Genomic DNA, 14,075 nt, shown 5'->3' on the forward strand with positions numbered 1-14,075 from the left:
CATGTCAGAGGTAAAGTGCCTGCTGCAGATGCGGTATCGATCACCCCTCTTGTCCGCAAAGACTTCTAGGACTCTACTTTCAAGCTCAGACGGTGGATATCCGCAATATCGGACCCATTCTCTTATCTGATCTATTGTCTTAGGGAAAACATGCATTATAGTACCTTCAGATTTATTATGGGTCTTCGAAGGGCAACCGCCAATGGAACAGGCAGGCATTGTGGAAAGTTCTGAAAAGTAAAGATCAACAATTCTCTATGAATACCAATGTGTTAAAAAATTAAATGACACATAAAAGGTTCAATGCAAGGTTCGTTTTGGTTCTTGGAACTATACACGTTATTCACATGCGGATAAGTATTTGAATAACTTTAAAAAAATAGAAAAATAATTTGACTAAACTCAGAACATGTGACTAGTTACTTGCATGTACTGTCTTGAACGAAAAGAAATTGGACGCAAAATGATTATGGTACATGGCCTTACCTTGACGAACAAACAGTTAGATGCAGGGATCAGAGTAGTTTCTTGTCGTAGAACAGGGAGCAGTTCACAGGTTGCAAACTGACGAGTTTCCTCGAAGTGGTCACGGAAGTTCACAGAGACGAAGAGCAGATAACCAGCACCTTCACGGGTTGACTAGCAAAGCGCAAAGAAGTTCACATTAGAAATATGAAGTGGGTTATAAAGAATTCGAAACAGGGGTGTGTTTGTGAATGAATGACGTGTATATGTCGTGGCATTATGCGGTTTGCAGGGGGCCGCCCAGCGTGAGGGGGGATGCTTGGCAGGAGACACAGGGTCTGGAGGTAGACATGGGAACAACAACCCTTGCTCTATAGACCACTTTGAAGTGTACATGGTCTTTGGCACCTCTTGGCCTTTATCGCTCCCTGACAGCTCCACTTGGCAGCACAAGTACCCCGGTGCGAACTGCCTTTGATAGGGCGGGGGGTGGATTGGGGCGGTGGTCGTGCAGACAAGACACAGGAAGACTTGTGAATGGAGACACACTTATGTGGATTGCAGGGGGCCGTCCAGCGTGAGGGGGGATGCTTGGCAGGAGACACGGGGTCTGGAGGTAGACATGGGAACAACAACCCATGCTCTATAGACCACTTTGAAGTGTACATGGTCTTTGGCACCTCTTGGCCTTTATCGCTCCCTGACAGCTCCACTTGGCAGCACAAGTACCCCGGTGCGAACTGCCTTTGATAGGGCGGGGGGTGGATTGGGGCGGTGGTCGTGCAGACAAGACACAGGAAGACTCGTGAATGGAGACACACTTATGTGGATTGCAGGGGGCCGTCCAGCGTGAGGGGGGATGCTTGGCAGGAGACACGGGGTCTGGAGGTAGACATGGGAACAACAACCCATGCTCTATAGACCACTTTGAAGTGTACATGGTCTTTGGCACCTCTTGGCCTTTATCGCTCCCTGACAGCTCCACTTGGCAGCACAAGTACCCCGGTGCGAACTGCCTTTGATAGGGCGGGGGGTGGATTGGGGCGGTGGTCGTGCAGACAAGACACAGGAAGACTCGTGAATGGAGACACACTTATGTGGATTGCAGGGGGCCGTCCAGCGTGAGGGGGGATGCTTGGCAGGAGACACGGGGTCTGGAGGTAGACATGGGAACAACAACCCATGCTCTATAGACCACTTTGAAGTGTACATGGTCTTTGGCACCTCTTGGCCTTTATCGCTCCCTGACAGCTCCACTTGGCAGCACAAGTACCCCGGTGCAAACTGCCTTTGATAGGGTGGGGGGGGGGTGGATTAGGGTGGTGGTCCTGCAGACAAGACTTGTTTGCCGCAGGGCCTCACCAAGGAGAGGCCATCTAACTGCATGTAAGAGGCAGGCTGCAGGATCTAGTACATGGAAGGCAGGGGGGTGAGTTTATAAATACCTCACCCTCCCAGGAGAATATATGGGTGCAGTTCACCCTGGAGACCCTGGATGCCTAGGCAGTTAGTCAGCAGCAGGCTGGCCTGTGGTGGCAAGGCGGCACGGGCCAGAGGGGGTCATCTCTGTACCCGGTGCCCAAAAGGATGATTTATTATGATCAACCATATTGATTATTTACCTATAACCATGTTTTGTATCAATAAAATCCAACGGCCTTTTATTGCCAACGCTTGAACAAAGTGGTGTGGTAAGTATTTTTGGGGGAGGAGGCAAGGCCGGGAGGCTTGATGCCAACCCGCAAAATAACATATGTATGTCTGCTGCATACGGGTTCAACGGTTATGTGGATTGAAGGTGGGCGGCCAGCGTGAGGGAGGATGCTGGCCGGAGACATGTGGTGTGACAAGACAAGGCACAGGAAGACTATTCAATGGAGACACACTTGATTCATTTAAAAAATCAAAACAACCATTGTTAAAATATATGTTGGGTTTTATTTTAGATCTTAATTTCAATTGAACATAAATAATAAACATTACACATTGTAAAGTTCCGGTTGCAGCACATCCAGGGAAAATCCGCGGTATTGTCCACTGTCGCTGGGGAAATGTTGTCTAATGGCAAGTACCGCACAGGCAGGTATTACTCTCCGAACGCGGTGTCCGAGCCTCCCGTGAAGCCACCAAGTGAAGCAACGATAGGCCACCAGCCTGTACCACCTGTGAAAAAGAAAGATGCAAACTGTATTAAAATGACAAAACTTTCTTATCACTGTCGATTCAGGTAAAAAATGTCATTCTGCTTTGAAAAAAATTCTATCTAGAAAATGCACAATATGGAACCAATTTACATGCATTCGAATGATATGTAGATGTAATTTTATATGTGGGAGACGACCATGAAATAGTAGTGGCATCACTGACATCACAACCAGAGTATACTTACTCGTTACTCGGATTACGCGGACGAACAGTGCCGCGAAGTTCGTGCATAAGCACCATCATCATCCTCAACACGGTCCGTGAGAGGCAGGCTTCCCTGAACTCTGGCAGCTCGGTGATGCATTGCGGACTTGGCTCGCCTTCCGAAATGTAGGCCAAGCACCCGGAATTTTCACGGCAGCAGCAGTTCTCCTCCTCAGTTGGCATTAGCTCGCACCGATTGCACGTGCACCAGGTGGAGACGCCGTCCATGCGACATGGTCCAGGATCTTCATCCGTTGACTGGTCCCCCCAACTGCCGTCCGAATCCCCATCGTTTTCGCGTGCTTGCCTTTCCAGTAGTTCTTCCTCGGTGTACTCGGGCTCGTACATATAGGGCATTATTGTAGCCATTGTGTGGTAAAGAAAGTAAAATAATTTACAGAGATGGTACAGGTGTTCACAAGGCCTAGAAGCGGCGAAGGTAGATGACCAGAGCACAGAAACGAGTCACAGAATACTCAAAGTAACACAGAGAGAGTAATGGAATCGAAAATCTGCTGCTGTGTGTTGTGAAACGGTGTGTTTATACTTATTGAGGAAAGAGGCGTCCTGCCATTTCCATGGCGACACTTCATTAGCTGAGGCGCAGCGATTGTTGACACGAAACGTGCTTTGGCGTTGGGAAATGGGCGGTACGCGTCTGCTGATGTCAGGCTCAGGGGCGGGAGATTTGATTTAGTGCCGCAAAAGCAGGTGAGCCAGGTCGATGGGGGGAAATGATAGGATTATCAGAAAATGGCGGCTGATTTCGAGTGCGTTAATGGACGAAAAGTCGGGTAAGGTCCATAGGAAAGTTTTCTACAATCTACCGAGTTATGCTTAAAAACACATGGCCGAACCGTAGGGACAATAAAAAAAAAGTCCCGGAACTATCCTTTAATAAAAACTAAAGTTCATCTTGTGCATTCACCTTTTCGATTTGTCACTCAAAAATATAAAGTTTCCCATCACCTTTCTTTTCCTGAGTTTGTGAAGAAATATGTGTGTGAACCTGAGAAGTCTTCATGTGCTGTGTTCATGCACCTTCCCTACTGCCTGTGTCTTTCTCGAACCCTTTCCTATCACGTGAGTCTTAAAAGAATCCCTTAGCTTGTTTTTGTCATTTGTTCTGTGTTTTGCACCATGATAACTTAGGCCCATTGGGTACTTTAGGCACATTTGTGTTTTGCACATTAGGGGCCTCATTACGAGGTTGGAGAAAAGGGAAAAACGATGCCGGTAAAGAATTACCAGCATCGCTTACCACTCCGGTGTGTTATGACCCGCCAACCCGCTATTAGCGGCACCCTAAATAACGGTGCCTCTAATAGCGGCATGGGCGCGTGCACGCGCCCCTTTGGGAAGCAAATACTGGCATGCCGGTAATAGGAGGACATCACAACCCACGCGGACATGCAAATACCGGCACCCGAAGCTGGTAATCAGGGGATGCACAATGCCGGCCATACAGGCATTGCGGACCACCCGCAAAGAGCAATCAGCAATCAAGCCAACTGCCACAGGTGCACACAATCACCACAGGCGAGTCAATGGAGCCTGTCCCAGTATAAAATGAGTACACCCACACACCACACCCCTTCCTACACCAAAATGCTACCACTATCTGTTGCAATCATGGCGCTGGAGGACATGTTTATACTGCTACAATTACAGCAACAACAACAACACCAACTACAACAACTAAAGCAGCAACCACAGGCAGCACAGAGGAGACGCAGGAGGAGAAGGAGGGCGAGACAGGGCCAGCAATTACCACCAGCGCAGCCAGCAGTGCCTCGTAGGCAGCCACCAATCCCTCACATCAGACCCAGTCCATTCAACCTAACCCCTGAGCAGATCCATATCCTGTACCGGTTGGACTAGGACACCATCACCACCATAGTGGACATGATACACAACGACATTGGCAGCCTCATAGAAATATGCACTACCATCCCCCTGCTACTAAAGGTGGTGTCTGTGCTGGCACCCATCAACACACAGTGGGGCAGCTGCATGGCAATTCGCAACCACTATTATCACGAATGCTGAACCAAGTGCCGGATGCCCTCCTGAAGCACGCAAGCACCCACATATCCCTACCATGGACTGGCCAGGAGATAGCCGACACCAAAGTAGCTTTCCATGCACTGGCAGGCATGCCCTATTGTGTTGGTGCCCTGGACTGCACCCATGTGGAATTGGTAGTCCCCCATGCCATAGAGGTGGTGTACCGCAATTGCAACCAATACCATTCCATCAATGTGCAAATGGCATGTGACTCCGGCAAGATCATCACACAATGCTGCGTCTGATTTCCCGGATCAACACATGATGCCATGGTGCTGCGTAACTCCACACTACCCCGTCACATGGAGTGACATGCTGGACCACGTGCCTGGCTGCTTGGTGAGTTGCCTGAGTGGGCAATGGCAGTGCAAGGGCTACTGATGTGTAGGGATGCATACTCCACCTGGGTGGGAAAGGTGGGGGATGCATACTCCACCTGGGTGGGGAGGGGGGGTGCATACTCCACCTGGGTGGCAATTGATGGTGATTGGAGAATGCATGCAGAGCTAGACACTCCTGACCCGAATCTCCCAAACCCAAAATGACACATCACTTGCAAACATTTTACCAATTATACATATCAATGACAACAAGTAAGAGGCACAATCACACCACCCTGGGTATGTCGAGCAATGCATGAATGAACAGGATTGCAACTGTGGCAATGTGGCTGGTGTGACCATGCACAGTGTATATACACAGCATAAATGGAAGGCTAAACACTGTTGGACAACCACAGTACATCCGCCTCAGCATGCATTATTTCACCCTTCATCGTCTATTGAACACCATCCAGACTACCATACCTCATAGCAGTATGGTATGTATCTAGTGAACATTCACATTCTTCCATATGTACAGGGACATGTGCATGTCGACACCAAATAGCTGTGGCCATGACTGTGCCCCCTGAAGGTGGCAGCTCAGAGTGACACACACCTATTTGTATTCGCTTGCAGGTGATGGAGGATATCCCTTGAAGCCGTGGCTACTTAGCCCTGTGTGGAACCCACAGAACAGCCATGATGAGGAGTACAATCGTGTTCACACCCGTACCCGTATTGTGATTGAGCAGACCTTTGGCCTGTTGAAGGCGCATTTCCGCTGCCTAAGCAGGTCTGGTGGGGCACCCCTTTATAGGCCTGAGAAGGTCGCAAAGATCACCATGGCCTGTGCCATGCGGCACAACATGTGCATTCGGAGAGATGTACCACTGCCACCTGACATTGACATGCATGCACCGGGTGAGGATGATGAGGATGGAGACGGAGGTGAAGTAGCTCCCCTGCCAGTACGTGATGCACGGGATGGCCATGCAGTACGCCAAGCACTCACTCACAAATACTTCTGAACCACAGGGACTATGATAGACATGTGTCAGTGACACACTGGGTCCATGTGGACATGCACACAGGGATTGTTGGGAGTTGGCCACTGAACACCGTCACACATTAAATGGATACACACAAAATGAACAATGTCCAGCCATTGAATGTTTTTTTCACACAACTGGTGCATTAGTTCAAACAGCAAAAATGTGACCACTCCCCCCCAACTCCCAGTGTACTCCCTAACCCACCCAACAAACCCCCAAAAACCCCCAGTGAACTCCCTAACCCACGCAACAAACCCCCAAATACCCCCAGTGAACCCCCTAATCCACCCAATAAACCCTAAAAACACCCCAATGTACTCTATAAATTGCTCACCTTCACCCCCAACCATGTGTCCTACTCCCATTGGCTGGCCACACTACTTCCAGGACTTTTTGCTTTCCGGAGGTGGCATCTCGGAGTGCCATGCAGTCCTTCGGATCTGGCGCACAGGACTGGTGGGGACTGAGGATGCAGGTGTGGTGGCTGTTGATGAGTTGGATGCAGGTTCCACGTCTGCTCCAAAGCGTGGCCGCTGCATGTGGAGCAGGATTGACATGAGTACTTGTGTCACTGCCCCCAGACAGTTCCTCATGAGCACAGCTGACGCATTCACAGTGGCTGTGTTTGCTGCAATGGCCGCTGTGGTCCCCTCAATGGCAGTGGCGATTCCCTGCCTGGTCTCCTCTCCATCGGCAATGTACTGCCGCAGGAGGTCCAACATGGCCTCCTGTCGGGCCTCCATCCTCGACAGACGTGTCTCGAGGGTGTTGGTGGGACCTGGAGTGGTGGGCAGTGCACTGACGGGGCCTGCATTCTGGGTGCTGTCCTCCTCGATGGTGCTCAGGTCTGAGCCATGGAGGCAGGGATCACCACTGCTGTAGGTGGGTGAGGGCTCGATATAGGGCTGGGGTGTGGACTGGGGGCTTGGGCTGGCCAGACATGTCACTTCTGTGACTCCCGCCTGGTCCACATTTCCATCCAAGTCCTCTTCGGTGGTGGCGGCGCATGTGGGGACTCCCCTCCAACTGGTGTGGGTGTGGGCTGCTGGGTCTGAAGTGTGTCCGGCACACTGGCAGCAGGTGTTGTCGGCTGTGTTTCTGCTTGGTCAGGCACACTGCCTGTGGGTGTGGCCTGCTTGTCTGCCATGGAGGTGGTGGTGGCGGTAGCCGTTTTCTTTTGGTGGGACGTGGATGCCCTTGCAGTGTTCTCTTGCCTGGCATCTTCCTCATCGGTGCCTGGGGGGTAGAATAGATGCAGGGCATCATTGATGGTGTTACATGCCAGAGGCATTCATTTGTGCTGTTCAATATTCATTCTTTCCTGCATTCATGTCTTACAGGCGTGTCACACAGGGTATTCTGAGGGGGCATTTTTGCATTCACTGAATGGCAGGTGACATGCCATTGATTTGGGGTTGGTGTGGTGTGTTTGTAAGCGATATTCAATCAACACTGCAGCCAAGTCAATGCCTAGTCTGGGATGCTGAGGAAAACCCTTATTAATGTATTTTTATGTCTAGTTCAGTACTCTGGATGACCACCCTTGTATAACATCCCCCTGACCCCACTGAGCCAAGAAGTAGGTTTGTTTTGCAAATTAAAAGGTTTATTTGAGAATTTAAACAATATATATATATATATCACACTTTATAATAAATTAATATCTGACAGTACACTTAGACATATGATGTTGATCAGCAATGGGTAATCTGCCACTAGCACACTTCTTTACAATCAATGAGGAGTTAGTATACGATGGATAAAGTAGCAAAAATACTTTTATGATTTCAAGGGAAAAGCAATGAGGAATAAAATGCAGTACAGAAATACTTGATATGATTTTAGCAAAAGATCAGATAATCACTTTTTCTCTGGCAATTCACCCCCCTCCCCTATGCAATGTAAGAAATGGAAGGAGATGGAAAGAGGAGCACACAGTTCTCAGGAATGCAATCAAATACAATACGAAATTCAGTTCCCCCCCAGCAAGCTTAGAGGAAACAGGTAGGAGTTTGAAACACAGGCCCAAAATGCTTTTTAAATGTGATGGCAATGGATGGGAAAATGTGCCAATGATTTTAATTCCCTCTAGAGATTCAGGGTGAGTGGGAGATGTGTGTTGGTATTAGTTCAGGCTCACTTTAGCAATGCTCTATGAGTTATTACCAAGTTGCAAACAGATTTTAACAAAGGAAAGAATGGAGCTGCTATTTTGACAAGTGGAGAAATTGAGCCAAAATCGCAAATCGCGGTAAATTCGCGAGTGCGTGAATCGTGATTGCGGCAAAAGTATAAGGAAGTCGGTTCTATGCTTGTTGGAAAGCTTAGATTCTAAGCTTTCAGAGGAAAGTTAAATCTCATTCCTAGCCGAAACGGTTAAAGAGATACAGACGATTAAATAAAGGTAGTTTTTCGGATTTAAAGTAAAACTCAAAATGACAGGTGACAGCTTGCAGCTTCAGAATTGACAGGTGACAGTTGTGCAGCTTTACAAATGACAGATGACACGATTTCTAGGAGGCTGTTCTACTTAGGTTAAAATAGTTTGGATTAGATTATTTTAACTAAGAAATTGGTTCTGCACAGTTCTGCTAGGTACTCACAATATAAATTTGAAATAGGCCTCGCCACGGATCTGGTCAGGTTTTGGACTGGACTCCGGTTCTGGTCTCGGCACTTCACAGTGATCTGGGTCAGCTCTCTGGTTCTGCTCACAGCGGTCTGGGTCACTCTGGATCTCTGGTCTGGTCTCTGGCAATTATTCTTGGCAAAAGAATTCAAACATCTCGCCCGGCTGTGAAATAGTTTGCAAATGATTTTAGGGCTGCTGAGGCCTGCTGAGAAGAGTTCTCAGTTTATGGGTTTAGGCCCTTGCTTTAAGTTCTGAAGTAAAGTTCTGGTCTTTGGAGATTGATGGATTTGAAGTCTGGATCTCTGGATGTGAAGTCGTCGGTCAGCATGCTCCGCAGCAAATGGAATTGAATGTCTCTACCTGTCCCAGCAGTCTCTTTTTATGTGTTTTGAAAATGGGTGTGTGCCTGGCCCTAGCTAAGCCTGCCCCTCTCTACTTGTCATTGGCCCAATTCTCCCCTCTCCCATGATTGGGGGAAGGAAATGGATTGTCATCATGATGAAGTCTGTTTATGGGTCAGAGGATCCTCCCCTGGTCAGTTTGCCCTCAAATCTATATTTGATTCAAATACATCTTTCCCAGATATACAATTTGTTGAAATTACATGTGCAGATTATATATTCCTTATGGTCCATGCTTGTCCGCCTCTGATCTTCCTGGGGGCTTGCATTAAAAAATGACAACATTTTGCGCTTTTTAACTGGTTTTGCAATATCGGACATTTACCCAAAATTACACACATGTGCGCAAGGAGTATGGACATTAATTGATGAAGTGTCAGTTTTTTAACATGCAGACATTTGGAGTGAGACCCTATTTTCCGCTAGCAACCCCCCAGAATACACCACAGGGTCCTAACGCCTCTCAAAATGTTCACAGAAAAATCACAAAAATAATGATATTACTTATATAATTCTGACAAGTCCGCACTATGAGTTATCTATCTTTTTAAAATTATGCCCTGGTCAAAAAGGAGTGTGGCTTCCCACATCACAGGGTGGAATAACTGGTTTATCCACTTACCCCAAGCTCAGCTGCTAGCAGAGGCACTGCCCCTCCCAGTTCCCCTAAGAGGAAGCCACTTTACGATGCCCCCAATATAACATTTGCCTGAGTCAAGGGAGTTGCATTGTTCTGTTCCTTCCAGTTCCCAGGTGCTCCACCCCTAATCTAATCAGAGAGGTGACAACTCCTTTTGGCAAAGGGCAGCAGGATGCAGCTAGGCCTGGGAAGAGTGTCTGAACAGGTTTCTCCTGTCGGGGGTAGTTGTCAGGCAGAATCCAGTTTCACTAAGCCAGGTTTCAGCTAAATGTCACTTTTTGTTCCCAGTTTTCTACATTCAAATCAAACTGACAATTTGTACCTATACATTAAATAATTACTTCCTTCAAGTCATTTCAGAATATGGTTTTACATTCTTCCACCTCTTAGCAAGTCTTTCCTTGGTCTGGTTTTGTTTCATTTGTGCAGTTTTACACAAAAGTCTAGTGGTTTTAAAACGCCGGCTTTCTGATAGTGGTGAGTACTGGTAATGCAACCATTTTTGGGATTAAGAAAATGAATTCCCCACAGTTCTGAGTCGTCTTTTTTTCAGCATTGCCATTCCCAATGGTTTCAGGCTACTGTGTGTGTAGCCCAATGGTGGTTTTAGGCAGTGCCCTCCTGTGCTCACAACATAGGCAAAAATGGGTGGCAGCCTATTCTTCATGTTTTCCCTGTGCACTCTCTGGGGAGTTCTGGCCATCATGATGTTTTCCATGCCAGTACTGCACAGTTTTATTGTAGGGCTTGGATGCATGGGTAAAAACATCCCACATGTTACATGGGCACAGTCCAGGTGTGTTGGCCGTGTGTTGGTTATGGGATTGGCACTCAGCATGCATATCTGTGTGGCAGGGTTTGGCTCGCAATCTGGACTTGGATATGTTAATGTGGGTGTAGGGACGTGCATTGCCTTGCCTAGACTCTCTTCCACATCACTTGTGCTATGTCATGGTTTCCCCTATAGGAATGTGCAGGGTCACTCACCTCCTTCTGGGGATGATGCCGCACCCATCTCCATCTCCCCGAATCCCTCGATCGACTCTGGATCGACGAAGCTGCTTTCTGTCTCCTCCCAAGGCATCAATTTTGCAGGAGAGTGGGGATCCCCGCCTGTGGCCATGGCCACCCTCCTGTTGCTTGCCATTATGTTGCGGACCCTCAAGCGGAGGTCGTCCCACCTCTTATGGCAGTCCCTGACAGTACGTGGTGTGGTCCCCACAGTCGACACCTTGCAGGCTACCTCCTGCAAGATGTCCTTTTTCTTCTGCTGGACCTCACGCTTCATGTCATGGGATTTTATTAAGTCTGAATGTGCAGCAAGAGTGTCCGCTAACATGTTCAATTCAGCACCAGAGAAACGCTGTTTCTGAAACCGGGGGGTGGTCTTCCGGGTAGCCTTCGACATCCTCAGAGTATTGCCACAGAGCTCAACAGGTATCGACTGGTTGTTAGAGAGGATGGCAATGGATTGTGTTTTTAAAGATGGCCACCGGGTCATTTCCCGTTCCGACGCGATGATGTTATTTCCGGGTCTGGTTTTACAAACCCGGTATTAGCATGTTGGTATTACCGGGTCGGTATTTAGGGGTTCCTCCTAGGCTGTGCCAGTATCGGCGGGTCCCGTGATGGCGCTATCGGGGAGTTGGAGGGCCTTTAGCGGCATGCCGGTATGGCCGTTACTGGCATGGGGGTTCGCGCGTGCTCATGCACTCGTAATCACCCGGTATTAGTGGGGTCATACGAGCAGGGACCACTCATTCCGCCATGCCGATAATGACCCCGTTTTTACCGCGCTACTCGTAATGAGGCCCAAGGTCCTTAAACAACATGTCATTTAATGTTGACAGAGCTCTAGGGGGATAAGATAAGGACTCATACTATTTCTTAACCTCTGTTTCAGAGGTTGTGGTAGCCAGCCAGCATGGGGAGACAGGGCTTAAGGAAAGGGGGCAGACAGAGGTTGTGTGAAGTGGTGGAGACAGTGATTGAGGAGGGGAAAATGTTTGTTGGGGAGGAGAAGTCATTGATTGAGGAAGGTGAGGCAGTGGTTGAGGAGGGGGAGACAGTGGTTAAGAAGGAGCACAAGGAAAGAGAGATGGAGTCAGAGGAGGAGAAAGATACAGGCATTCATTGAGTACCTGCAGAACATAGGCAAGTATCTTGACCTTTGAGTTGGTTAGGAGGAGGTAGTCCAGGAGCAACAGGAAGAGGTAGCCAAATAGGTGGAGGGGAATGGAGAGCAGAGGGGAGAGGAGATGGTGTTGCTGCATGAGACAGAAGAGCATCAGGTGGCGATGCCACAGATGGGTCAATGCAGAATTGTATGACTGGGTGGATGTGGCAAAGTGGATTAGGCTTTCATCAATAGGGTGAAATCAGGTCAGAAGACATCCCCACCCACTGCATTACCACCCATATGGCATGCAACTACTTCAGCTTGTCAGAGAATGGGACTGTCAGAGGGGAGGCAACCTCTGCCAGAAAAAATCTTTTTTATGGTAACCCATTTAAGAGTTCCTTGGGCACCTTGTGAATGTGCAAGCATTTTAGGCTGTGGTACAATGAGGTGTTAAAGGAGCACACATCACCTGCCACATAATCAGCTAGTGCAGCACCCTTTTTCAGAGGTGCCGCTGACCGCAAGGGAAAGTCAGAGGACACTCCAGCTCATTGCCGGTCACACACTAGCAAATCAACTCCATCACCCAGCTTATGCTGCAATTGTCATACCCAGGAGAAATGGGTGGTCGCTCTAGGGCCACTGGAAGCACAATAGGGTTTACAGCTGTTTTCTCTCCAAGATGGTGCCTCATATGAGAAGTAACGATACAGTCATCCCTGAGACCCCTGTGGGGTTGGCTCCTCCCCCTGCACAGGAGAGTGTTAAACTTCTGTCTCCTCTGATGCCAAGAAGCGTTGCTACTCTCCTGACAGCTACGCTACGTGAGTTCATTTGGAGACCCATGTATTTTATAAAACCTTTCTTTTCTTGTACACCATTCTTAGTAACCTCAATCGTATGCCCTCAGGAACCCACAGATGCTCTCAGATTCACTTTGTTTTCACCCACGTACGGAGTACAGCTTCGGTAGCCCAGAGACTCCTTCCCCCCCTCGGTACGTTACTTTATTGTCAGATTTTCCCTCATCTCAATTCAGTTACCCGTCAACCCTGTATTTACCCTTTCTGTCATCCGTGTATGTAGGCATTGGCTTTCTTCCACAGAGACCGTTATGTCCCTCTGAGAAGCTCAGCACCGCCAGTTACATTATGTACACCCTGGCGGCAATCTGCAGTCCGAGGCTTCCACAGAACCCATCTGGTAGGTGCAACTTCTCTCAGTCCAGATTTCTCATACCATTCCCTTTCCTTCTTTCATTCATACCTTACCTTATAAGCATAATATATTTCAGATCCCAGAGCTTCAACTCTCCACAGATAGCATTCCAAGGCCTTCCCAACCCATCTGATAAAAGGTTTTCCTGCATCAGGTAAAATCTCTGCCCGCCTAGTTAAAGTATAAATGTTACATAGAAGACCTTTCCTAACCTCTGGCATTCTATTCACAGGGGTTCCTGGGGCTCCTATTTCACAACGCACATGAAGGGCAACTCCTAAACTCATCTATCCGAAAAATGTGAATCCAGTTCCGCCACAGGGTTTTATTCCCCAGAGGGTTTCCCTAGAAACTCACCCCTTCTCTGACTCTGTCACAGAGAGGGAGAGAGTGACGAGGTGGATTCTCATTGCCACGAGGCTGCTGCTTCTGAATCAGGTTGGTGTTTCTTTGCTACTAATTGCATGCACAGAAATTATTGTAGTGAATTAAGTCGTGGTGTTACAGTTAGCAATGCCCTAAATACCCGACATGGATCAGATGCAGCAGCTGGTTCCAGCAGTGCAATCCTTTCCTGCAGAAGTCCAGATCCTTAAACTAGAAAACACGCAGTTGAGACAACAGATGGTCCATTCTCCTCAGTGCTTGGAGATCCCTCCTGGCCCACTCCCAGGAGGAGGCAGGTTTGATGGGATTCCCCATAAAATACGTGAATTTTCGGAAGCATGTACAGTGCTGTTCGCCTT

The sequence above is a fragment of the Ambystoma mexicanum genome, chromosome 7p, assembly GCF_040938575.1.
Source record: "Ambystoma mexicanum isolate Mex_15411 chromosome 7p, UKY_AmexF1_1, whole genome shotgun sequence".
NCBI classification, from domain to species: domain Eukaryota; kingdom Metazoa; phylum Chordata; class Amphibia; order Caudata; family Ambystomatidae; genus Ambystoma; species Ambystoma mexicanum.